The sequence below is a fragment of the Penaeus japonicus genome, unplaced genomic scaffold (genome assembly GCF_977035675.1).
Source record: "Penaeus japonicus unplaced genomic scaffold, GWHDUDI00000001_assembly GWHDUDI00000043, whole genome shotgun sequence".
In the NCBI taxonomy this organism is placed as follows: domain Eukaryota; kingdom Metazoa; phylum Arthropoda; class Malacostraca; order Decapoda; family Penaeidae; genus Penaeus; species Penaeus japonicus.
In genome coordinates this window covers 1696173-1708672 of record NW_028234445.1, presented here as the reverse complement: position 1 = coordinate 1708672, position 12500 = coordinate 1696173, and the positions used below count along the sequence as shown (strand labels likewise).

Sequence of the window (12500 nt, the reverse complement as noted above, 5' to 3'; positions counted from 1 at the left end):
GTCTTTATAATTTTAATGCATATTCTGATGGCAATGATATGAAGGAAAATAATAACCATAATGAAAATAAGGATCTCATTATACTTCTATCATTGTTGTTGGAGTTACTATTATCATTAACATGATATCTATAATGAAAGAAATTATGATATCAGTCATAAGAATTATTAAAAAATAATAATGGTCATTCTAACTAGTTTGATATTAATATTGATAATAATAATAATGATTGTTATCGTTATCTTTAATGTTTTTATATAATCATAATCAATGTTATTCTTATTCTTATCATTATCATCATTATTATGGTTATTTTCATTAGTATTATCATTATCATTATAATAATCAAACTAAATAGGTAATATTTTTTTTCGTATGAACTTATATTATTGATATTTCATTTGGATATGTTACCTTTGTACTTAGCAAACCTAACTTAAGTTGCGAGAAGAGCTATTTTGTAAAACGAATGCTAAGTAGTGCATTCCTCTTAACAGCACCTGCATAGCCATGTTTGCTGCAAGCAAGCTGTGAGCAGACTTGGGTGTTTGCAAGAAGGAAGAACAAGGAAGCCATCGTGTTATCCTCATTGTCATTACCATAATGATTTACCGACACTGGTACTATGAGTGATAAAGACCTCACAACTACAACAAAAGCATGTACAAGAACAAGAACAACAGGATCATCAGCAAAATTATCAATAATGACAAGAGGAAGGATAACCTATGATAATAATTTCAATAGAAATAGCAGTAATATGAATAATTAAAATAGTGATAATTCTAACTATAACAATAATAATAATAATAATAGCAATGATATGTTTAAAATTATATATAAGAAAAATTGAAGTAAAAATAAAAATGATATCAATAATGAAAAGAGTAAAAGAGGAAGACAAAAGATGAATGATGAAAAATGACAATTACGAAAAGAAAATTCTTGAAATAATAATAATAATACAAATGTAATTGTAATAAATGATAAGATATGAATGTATAATAATAATGAATATTTGTATGATAATAATAATCATAACCTTGAAATACATATGACAAATGATAATGAATATATAACATTTACAAATAACTCAAATTAACAACTAAAACATAAGGATTGGATAAATAAAAAAGAATATTGAATGATGAAGAAATAAGAAAACCTGATGATAGATGTATCCTTATTAGATCTGAATAATAATTGTTATAAATTTCCACAGAGATAAAGATGAGAAAAGAAACAAAAGCAAAATTCTTCTGGCGCCTTTAAGAAGTCACTCGCTTTCCAATCGCCTTACCAAATATATCCTTGGCGTTCACTTCTCCGCCCTTCTCGAGGAGCGTCTCTGCAACAGCATGATGGCCGTTCCAGGAAGCACAGTGTAAGGGAGTCTCACCTGAGGGAGGAAGATGCTTCTGTTAGACGTCTGTTTGTGAGTAATGAGCGTGAGAAGGGAAGTGAGGATGACAATGCGAAGGTGAATGTGATTTAGAATGACAGTTAGAAGGTGAATGTGAGTGAGAATGACAATGAGGAGGTGAATATGTGTGAGAGTGACAATGAGAAGGTGAATGAGTGTGAATGACAATGATGAGGGGAAAGTGAGTGAGAATGACAGTGAGAAAGTGAGTGAGTAAGAATGACAATGAGAAGGTGAATGTGAGTGAGAATGACAATGAGAAGCTGAATGTGAGTGAGAATGACAATAAGGTGAATATGAGTGAGAATGAAAATGAAAAAGTGAAAGTGAGTGTGAATGAAAGTTAAAAGGTGAATATGAGTGAGAATGACAGTGAGGTGAATGTGAGTGAGAATGACAGTGAGAAGGTGAATATGTGTGAGAGTGACAGTGAGAAGGTGAATGAGTAAGAATGACAATGATGAGGGGAATGTGAGTGAGAATGACAATGAGAAAGTGAATGTGAGTGAGAATGACAATGGGAAGGTGAATGTGAGTGAGAATGACAGTGAGCTGAATGTGAGTGAGAATGAAAATAAGGTGAAAGTGAGTGATAATGAATACGAAAAAGTTATTAAGAGTGAGAATTACAGTGAGAAGCTGAATGTGAGTGAGAATGATAATGATAAGGTGAATGTGAGTGAGAATAACAATGAGAAGGTGAATGTGAGTGAGAATGAAAATGAGAAGGTGAATGTGAGTGAGAATGACAATGAGAAGGTGAATGTGAGTGAGAATGACAGTGAGCTGAATGTGAGTGAGAATGAAAATGAGGTGAAAGTGAGTGAGAATGAATATGAGAAAGTGAATATGAGTGAGAATGACAGTGAGAAGCGGAATGTGAGTGATAATAATAATGATAAGGTAAATGTGAGTGAGAATAACAATGAGAAGGTGGATGTGAGTGAGAATGACAATGAGAAGGTGAATGTGAGTGAGAATGACAGTGAGAAGGTGAATGTGAATGAGAATGACAGTGAGAAGGTGAATGTGAGTGAGAATGACAATGAGAATGTTAATGTGAGTGAGAATGATAATGAGAAGGTGAATGTGAGTTAGAATGACAGTGAGAAGGTGAATGTGAATGAAAATTAAAATGAGAAGGTGAATGTAAGTGAGAATGAAAATGAGAAGGTGAATGCAAGTGAAAATGACAATGAAAAGGTGAATGTGAGTGAGAATGACAATGAAGAGGTGAATGTGAGTGAGAATGACAATGAGAAGGTGAATGTGAGTGAGAATGACAGTGAGAAGGTGAATGTGAGTGAGAATGACAATGAGAAGGTGAATGTGAGTGAGAATGACAATGAGAAGGTGAATGTGAGTGAGAATGACAGAGAAGGTGAATGTGAATGAGAATGACAGTGAGAAAGTGAATGTGAGTGAGAATGACAATGAGAAGGTGAATGTGAGTGAGAATGACAATGAGAAGGTGAATGTGAGTGAGAATGGCAATGAGAAGGTTAATGTGAGTGAGAATGAAAATGAGAAGGTGAATGTGAGTTAGAATGACAGTGAGAAGGTGAATGTGAATGAAAATTAAAATGAGAAGGTGAATGTAAGTGAGAATGAAAATTAAAAGGTGAATGTGAGTGAGAATGACAGTGAGAAGGTGAATGTGAGTGAGAATGACAATGAGAAGGTGAATGTGAGTGAGAATGACAATGAGAAGGTGAATGTGAGTGAGAATGACAGAGAAGGTGAATGTGAATGAGAATGACAGTGAGAAAGTGAATGTGAGTGAGAATGACAATGAGAAGGTGAATGTGAGTGAGAATGACAATGAGAAGGTGAATGTGAGTGAGAATGGCAATGAGAAGGTTAATGTGAGTGAGAATGAAAATGAGAAGGTGAATGTGAGTTAGAATGACAGTGAGAAGGTGAATGTGAATGAAAATTAAAATGAGAAGGTGAATGTAAGTGAGAATGAAAATTAAAAGGTGAATGTGAGTGAGAATGACAATGAAAAAGTGAATATGAGAGAGAGTGACAATGAGAAGGTGAATGTGAGTGAGAATGACAGTAAGAAGGTGAATGTGAGGGAGAATGACAATGAGAAGGTGAATGTGAGTGAGAATGACAGTGAGAAAGTGAATGTGAGTGAAAATGACAATGAGAAGGTGAATGTGAGTGAAAATGACAATGAGAAGGTGAATGTGAGTGAGAATGACAATGAGAAGGTGAATGTGAGTGAGAATGACAATGACGTGAATGTGAGTGAGAATGACAATGAGAAGGTGAATGAGTGAGAATGACAATGAGAAGGTGAATATGAATGAGAATGACAATGAGAAGGCAAATGTGAGTGAGAATGACAATGAGAAGGTAAAGGTGAGTGAAAATGACAATGAGATGGTGAATATGAGTGAGAATGACAATGTGAAGGTAAATGTCAGTAAGGATGACAATGAGAAGGTGAATGTGAGTGAGAATGACAATGAGAAGGTGAATGTGAGATAAAATGACAATGAGAAGGTGAATGTGAGTGAGAATGACAATGAGAAGGTTAATGTGAGTGAAAATGATAATGAGAAGGTGGATGTGAGTGAGAATGATAATGAGAAGGTGAATAGTGAGAATGACAAAGAGAAGGTGAATGTGAATGAGAATGACAATGAGGTGAAGGTGAATATGAATGAGAATGACAATAGAAGGTGAATGAGACAGAATGACAATGAGAAGTTGAATGATTGAGAATGACAAAGAGAAGGTGAATGAGTGAGAATGACAATGAGAAGGTGAATGTGAGTTAGAATGGTAATGAGAAGGTGAATGTGAGTGAGGATGACAATGAGAAGGTGAATATCAGTGAGAATGAGAGTAGTTTTAAGAATGTGATTAATAAAGATGAATAGAATGATAAGGATAAGGACAAGGAATAGTATGAATATTATGAATATTGATAATAATGCAAATGATAAAAGAATTTTAATTAAAATAAGAATTATTAAAAGTCATAGAAATGAGAAGGTGAAGTAGAATGACAATGAGAAGGTGAATGTGAGTGAGAATGACAATGAGGATGGAGAAGGTGAATTGACTGAGAATGACAATGAGAAGGTGAAAGTGAGAATGACATTGAGAAAGGTGAATGTGAGTGAGAATGACAATGAGAAGGTGAATGTGAGTGAATGTGAGTGATAATGAAAGGTAAATGTGAGTGAGAATGACAAGAGAAGGTGAATGAGTGAGAATGACAATGAGAAGGTGAATGTGAGTGAGAATGACAATGAGAAGGTTGAATGTGAATGAGAATGACATGCAAGGTGAATGTGAGTGAGAATGACAATGAGAAGGTTGTGAGGAGAAGGTGAATGGGAGAAGGTGAGTGAGGAGAATAAATGAGAAGGTGAATGTAAGAGAGAATGACAATGAGAAGGTGAATGTTGAATGACAATGAGAAGGTGAATGAGTGAGAATGACAATGAGAGGTGAATGTGAGTGAGAATGACAATGAGAAGGTGAATGTGAGTGAAATGACATGAGAAGGTGAATGTGAGTGAAATGAATGACAATGAGAAGGTGAATGTGAGAGAATGACAATGAGAAGGTGAATGTGAGTGAGAATGACAATGAGAAGGTGAATGTGAATGAGAATGACAGGGAAAGTGAATGTGAGTGAGAATGACAATGAGAAGGTGAATGTGAGTGAGAATGAGTGAATGTGAGTGAGAATGGCAATGAGAAGTGAATGTGAGTGAGAATGAAATGAGAAGGTGAATGTGAGTTAGAATGACAGTGAGAAGGTGAATGTGAATGAAAATGAAATGAGAAATAGAAAATGAAAAGTGAATGTGAGTGAGAATGACAATGAAAGTGAATGTAAGAGAAATGACAATGAGAAGGTGAATGTGAGTGAGTGAATGTGCCCCCCCCCCCCCCTCATGTGGGGAATGAACAATGACGAATATGAGTGATGTCAGTAAGGATGACAATGAGAAGTGAATGTGAGTGAGAATGACAATGAGAAGGTGAATGTGAGATAAAATGACAATGAAAGGTAATTTGAGTGAGAGAAGGTTAATGTGAGTGAAAATGATAATGAGAAGGTGGATGTGAGTGAGAATGATAATGAGAAGGTGAATAGAATGACAAAGAGAGTGAATGTGAATGAGAATGACAATGAGGTGAAGGTGAATATGAATGAGAATGACAATAGAAGGTGAATGAGACTAGAATGACAATGGAAGTTGAATGATTGAGAATGACAAAGAGAAGGTAATGAGTGAGAATGACAATGAGAAGGTGAATGTGAGTTAGAATGTAATGAGAAGGTGAATGTGAGTGAGGATGACAATGAGAAGGTGAATATCAGTGAAATGAGATAGTTTTAAGAATGTGATTAATAAAGATGAATAGAATGATAAGGATAAAAGAATGAAAAAGAAAGTAAATAAGAATTATTAAAAGTCATAGAAATGAGAAGGAAAAAAAAATGTTTATGATAATGAGAAGGTAAATTATAACAGAAATGAATGTTTGAAAATTATTTATCAATAATATGATTTTGTTTTGTCTTATTACTATAATAATCATTGTAATTGTTAAGCTGTCATTTTATATGTACAGACTATTATAAAAATACAAATAATAAAGATAGCTATAATAATAATAATTGTAATAAAAATAATAAAAAAATAATATAATGATAATAATATGAATAATATTGATGATAACAATAATTATGGTAATTATAACAATAATTCTAATGATAACAATGAAGGTAATAAAAATGATAATTTTCATGATTATGATGATGATAGTAATAGTGATAATAGTAGAAGCAATGAAATTAATATTGGTGGTAATAACAATAATATTGATGATGATGATAGTTTTTAATAATAATTACAACAATAATGACAATTAATGAGAATAAAAATAATTATTATTATTATCATAAATAAATATAATTTACAATATATTAATAATTATTCATAACACATATGTCAAATATTTGGAATAATTTTATTTATCATCAGTATCATAAAATATTTTTACTACTATTACTATTATCACTATCATTATTCACCTTCCAATCACCATCATCATTATTGTTATTATAATTATATCATTACCATTATCATTAGTTATATTATCATTATGAAAGTGTTATCATCAACATTTTCAGTGATGCATACTTTATCATTAATATTGTTATCATTATCACCATCAACATTATGAAACTTTTCATTATCATCAATATTGTTGTTGCTTTTGTTGCCATTACTTTCTCCATTATCATCATTGTCTTTGTCATCACTGACAAAGACCTCGCAACAACACCACCAACAAAAGCATGTAGGAGAACAAGAACAGGATCACCATCAAAATAACAATAATGAGAAGAAGGATGATAACAATTGATAATTTAGTAGAAATGGGAGTAACAATGATAGTTATAGTAATGAAATATCAATGATAATATGAATAGGACCATTGATGATGATTATGATTGATGATCAGGATGATCATATTTCTTGTAGATAATCAGGAAAATAATAATGACAATGTCAGTAATAATTAAGATGATCATACTTATTATTATCATAATTATCATAACTAATCATTATAACATTTATAGTATAAAGAAATATAAAAAAATCTATTAATTTCTATTTTATAAAATAATCTATGAAATTTTTTTACTGAAAAATTCATAGAATAAAGAAATAAATATCAATAAAATTAATGATAAAAGATGATAAAGATTCCCTTATTAAATTATAACAATAATTGTTATAAAATTCCATAAAGACAAAGAAGAGAAAAGAAACAAAAGCAAAATTCTTCTGGTGCCTTGAAGAAGTCACTCGCTTTCCAATCGCCTTACCTTCCTTATCCTTGGCGTTCACTTCTCCGCCCTTCTCGAGGAGCGTCTCTGCAACAGCATGATGGCCGTTCTCGGAAGCAAAGTGTAAGGGAGTCTGACCTGAGGGAGGAAGATGCTTGTGTTAGACGTCTGTTTGTGAGTAATGAGTGTGAGAAGGGAAGTGAGGATGACAATGCGAAGGTGAATGTGAGTGAGAATGACAGTAAGAAAGTGAATGCGAGTGAAAATGACAATGAGAAGGTGAATGTGAGTGAGAATGGCAATGAGAAGGTGAATGTGAGGGAGAATGAGACTAGTTTTAGGAATGAGATTAATAGAGATGATTAGGGTGATAAGGGTAAGGGCTAGGAATAGTATGGATATTTTAAATATTAATAAAATTGCAAATACTTAGAATGTTAATGAAAATAAGAATTATGAAAAGGTATAGAAACAAGAAGGAAAAGAAGAAAAATATGTATGATAATGAGAAAGAATATTATAATGAAAATGAATGTTTGATAATTATTTATCAGTAATATATATATTTTTTATTACTATGATAATTATTGTAATTTTTATTGTTTTTATTATTATATTTATGAAGACCATTGCAATAATAACAGTAATCATGATAGCTATAATGATAGCAATGGTAATAAAATGATAAAAAAATATCAATCATAATGATAGAAATATTAGTAAAGATAATTATGACAATAACATGAATGATAATGATAATGATGAAGATAAAAATAATAATGAAGATAATAATAATGATAATTCTAATAATAATGATAATTATATAATATTCATAATGATAATAATGATAATGAAAATATTAATGATGATAAAAATAATAACAGCAATGATGATTTCTAAAAATGATAATAACATAAAAATAATCATTATCATTAATGATAATTACAATTCATAATAAATTTATAATCATTTATAATCAATATTTAAAATATTCATTATAACAAGAATTATCATCATAATCAATAAATATTATTTCCATCATTACTGTTATTACTATCATTATTCACCTTCCAATCACCATCATTATTATCATTATATCATTATCATTAGTTCCATCATTATCATGAGAGTGTTATCATCAGTATCATAAAATATTTCCTTCCTTAATATTTGTGGGGTTTTCTTGCCACATTCGTGCAGTAAAGATAAATATTATATTAAAGATAAATATTCGTGCAGTAAAGATCAATATAAATAAGTAAAGATAAATATAAGATATTCGTGCAGAAAAGATGTTCTTTAGCCATTGAAACACGTGGTGGTGTTGACCGTCTGCTAATTTATTCAGAAAATCATATTGATATAAAATGATTTACACTTCTGTTTCAATGCAGTTAAAATATATAGTCTTCATAATGGAAAAACATACACCTGATAAATGGTGTAACATAAACAAAACATGTCTTTCTTGTAGTAAATAAGCGTAAAATAAAAAACATCAAATATTGGTGGAACATGGGAGACATTACGTATGTCAAAGAAAACGGACCCGCTGTTCGGGGGGACTTAACTAAACTTTTATATTTCTAAATTTATTACTATCATTATTCATCATCACCATTATTATTATCATTGTTATCATAAATATGTCATTACCATTAGCATTAGTTCTATTATCATCATGAAAGTGTTATCATCAACATTATCAGTGATGATTACTTTATCATTAATATTGTTATCATTACCTTCATTAACATTATGAAACTTTTCATTATCATCATTATTATTGTTGCTTTTGTTGCCATTACTTTCTCCATTATCATCATTGTCTTTGTCATCACTGACAAAGACCTCGCAACATCACCACCAACAAAAGCATGTAGGAGAACAAGAACAGGATCACCATCAAGATAACAATAATAAGAAGGAGGATAACAATTGATAATTTAATAAAAATGGGAGTAACAATAATACTAATAGTAATGAAATAATAATGATAATATGAATAGGACCATTGATGATGATTATGATTTATGATGCGGATGATCATATTTCTTTTAGATAATCATGAAATAATAATGATATTATCAATAATAATTGAAATCATCATACTTATTATTATCAGAATTGTTATAACTAATTATAACATTTATATTATAAAGAAACAGAAAAATCTATTTATTTCTATTTTATAGAATAATCTATGAAAATATTTTATTGAAAAATTCATAGAATAAAGAAATAAATATCAATAAAATTAATCATAAAAGATGATAAAGATTCCCTTAGTAAATTATAACAATAATTGTTATAAAATTCCATAAAGACAAAGAAGAGAAAAGAAACAAAAGCAAAATTCTTCTGGCGCCTTAAAGAAGTCCCTCGCTTTCCAATCGCCTTACCATTATAAGCCTTGGCGTTCACTTCTCCGCCCTTCTCGAGGAGCGTCTTTGCAACAGCATGACGGCCGTTCTCGGAAGCAAAGTGTAAGGGAGTCTTATCTGAGGGAGGAAGATGCTTCTGTTAGACGTCTGTTTGTGAGTAATGAGCATGAGAAGGGAAGTGAGGATGACAATGCGAAGGTGAATGTGAGTGAGAATGACAATTAGAATGTGAATATGAATTAGAATCAACATGAGAAGGTGAATGTGAATGAGAATGACAATGAGAATGTGAATGTGAATGAGAATCAACATGAGAAGGTGAATGTGATAGAGAATGAAAATGAGAAGGTGAAGGTGAGTGAGAATGACAATGAAAAGGTGAATATGAGTGAGAATGACGATGAGAAAGTAAATATGAGTGAGAATGACAATGAGAATGAAGTAAGGTGAATATGAGTGAGAATGACAATGAGAATGTGAATGTGAGTGAGAATGACAATGAGAAGGTGAATGTGAGTGAGAATGACAATGAGAAGGTGAATATGAGTGAGAATGACAATGAGAAGGTGAATATGAGTCAGAATGACAATGAGAAGGTGAATGTGAGTGAGAATGACAACGAGAAGGTGAATGCGAATGAGAATGACAATGAGAAGGTGAATGTGAATGAGAATGACAATGAGAAGGTGAATTAGAATGACAATAAGAAGGTGAATGTGAACGAGAATGACAATGAGAAGGTGAATTAGAATGACAATGAGAAGGTGAATGTGAGTGAGAATGACAATGAGAACGTGAATGTGAGTGAGAATGACACTGAGAATGTGAACGAGAATGACAATGAGAAGGTGAATTAGAATGACAATGAGAAGGTGAGTGTGAATGACAATGAGAAGGTGAATGTGAGTGAGAATGACACTGAGAAGGTGAATGTGAGTGAGTGACAATGAGATAGTGAATGTGGGTGAGAATGACAATGAGAAAGTGAATGTGAGCGAGAATGACAATATGAAGGTGAATGTGATTGAGAATGACAATGAGAAGGTAAATGTGAGTGAGAATGAAAATGTGAATGTCAGTGAGAATGACAGTGTGAATGTCAGTGAGAATGACAATGAGAAGGTAAATGATAGTTACAGTGACAATGAGAATGACAATGAGATGGTGATTGTTATTGAGAACGACAATGAGAAGGTGAATGTGAGTGAGAATGACAACGAGAAGGTGAATGCAAGTGAGAATGACAATGAGAAGGTGAATGTGAATGACAATGACAATGAGAAGGTGAATGTGAGTGAGAATGACAATGAGAAGGTGAATATGATTTAGAATAACAATGAGAAGGTAAATGAGTGAGAATGACAATGAGAAGGTGAATAAGTGAGAATGACAATGAGAAGGTGAATGCGAATGAGAATGACAATGAGAAGGTGAATGAGAATGACAATGAGAAGGTGAATGCGAATGAGAATGACAATGAGAAGGTGAATGTGAATGAGAATGACAATGAGAAGGTGAATGTGAGTGAGAATAACAATTAGGTGAATTTGAATGAGAATGACAATGAGAAGGTGAATGCGAGTGAGAATGACAATGAGAAGGTGAAGTAGAATGACAATGAGAAGGTGAATGTAAATGACAATGACATTGAGAAGGTGAATGTAAGTGAGAATGACAATGAGAAGGTGAATGTGAGTGAGTGATAATGAGAAAGTGAATGTGGGTGAGAATGACAATGAGAAGGTGAATGTGAGCGAGAATGACAATGAGAAGGTGAATGTGATTGAGAATGACAATGAGAAGGTAAATGTGAGTGAGAATGACAATTCGAATGTGAGTGAGAATGACAATGAGAAGGTAAATGTGAGTTACAGTGACTATGAGAATGACAATGAGATGGTGATTGAGAGTGAGAACGACAATGAGAAGGTGAATGTGAGTGAGAATGAAAATGAGAAGGTGAATGTGAGTGAGAATGACCGTGAGATAATGATCATAATAATATTAATAATAATATTAGTTATGAAAATAATAATGAAGATATCAATGATGTTGATAATAATAATTCATAAAAATAACAATGAATGGCAATGAATATTATCACATAGCTAGAGAGGTAAGAATCATTATAAAATTATTATGAGAGAATTAATAGATTACTTATAATAGAAGGATATAATGACAAATGGAATGGAGATATATGTGGACACGAATTAACATGATAATGACAATGTTAATGATACTTGGAATGAGGGTGTAAGTAAATGATAATGATCAAAATGATGCATATAATGTCAATGTAAAGGAATATCAATAGGACAGTGATATTAATAGTGAGAGATTTAAAATGAGAATCCAAAATATCATGAAGGGAAAGTGAAAATGACATTAATGAAATGAATAAAGAAAGTGATCACATTGAGAGCTACAAAAATAAAGTGATTATTATAATGAAAATAAGTTTTAGCAAGATATGAAATATAAGACGAAATGAGGCCAATAATGAGAATGAAAAGGAAAAGGATAGAATGGATTATAAGACAAGGAATGAAAATACTAATGATATTATTTCCTGAAAGATATAAGAATAATTTGGAAAGTGGTTACAAGGATGAATAGGACTAGAATAAGAAAATCAGTTAATAGAGTGGAAAGAGATTGGGAACAACACTTATGATGAGATTGAGAAGAAAAATGAGTGACAAGGCTACTCAATATTCTTAGGAATGAGAATGAAAATGAGAATGAAAAAAATATTAGTTAGAATGATAAGTAGAATAGGAAGGAGAAAGATAATGAAAATGATTGATATAAAAACAATGAATAAAGATGAGAATCGGATAGATAATTTAAATGATAA

General features: G+C 31.6%; 3 protein-coding genes and 1 long non-coding RNA gene across 4 annotated transcripts in view; 1 reads left to right on the top strand and 3 right to left on the bottom strand.

Annotated features, from left to right (window-relative positions):
* The window catches only part of LOC122246354 (uncharacterized), a 1434769-nt gene that overhangs the window by 526268 nt on the left and 896001 nt on the right, over positions 1 to 12500 (bottom strand). The gene's annotated exons all lie outside the window — the stretch shown is intronic.
* LOC122263496 (uncharacterized) overlaps positions 1 to 12500 on the top strand; it is a 1386165-nt gene that overhangs the window by 749327 nt on the left and 624338 nt on the right. The gene's annotated exons all lie outside the window — the stretch shown is intronic.
* The window catches only part of LOC147466572 (uncharacterized), a 77574-nt gene that overhangs the window by 46277 nt on the left and 18797 nt on the right, over positions 1 to 12500 (bottom strand). The window lies entirely within an intron of this gene.
* LOC147466571 (uncharacterized) overlaps positions 1301 to 12500 on the bottom strand; it is a 113546-nt gene continuing 102346 nt past the window's right edge. Inside the window, exon 5 of the long non-coding RNA XR_015190840.1 lies at positions 1301 to 1399. This is a non-coding gene — a long non-coding RNA (uncharacterized LOC147466571). The remainder of the gene's footprint in view (positions 1400 to 12500) is intronic.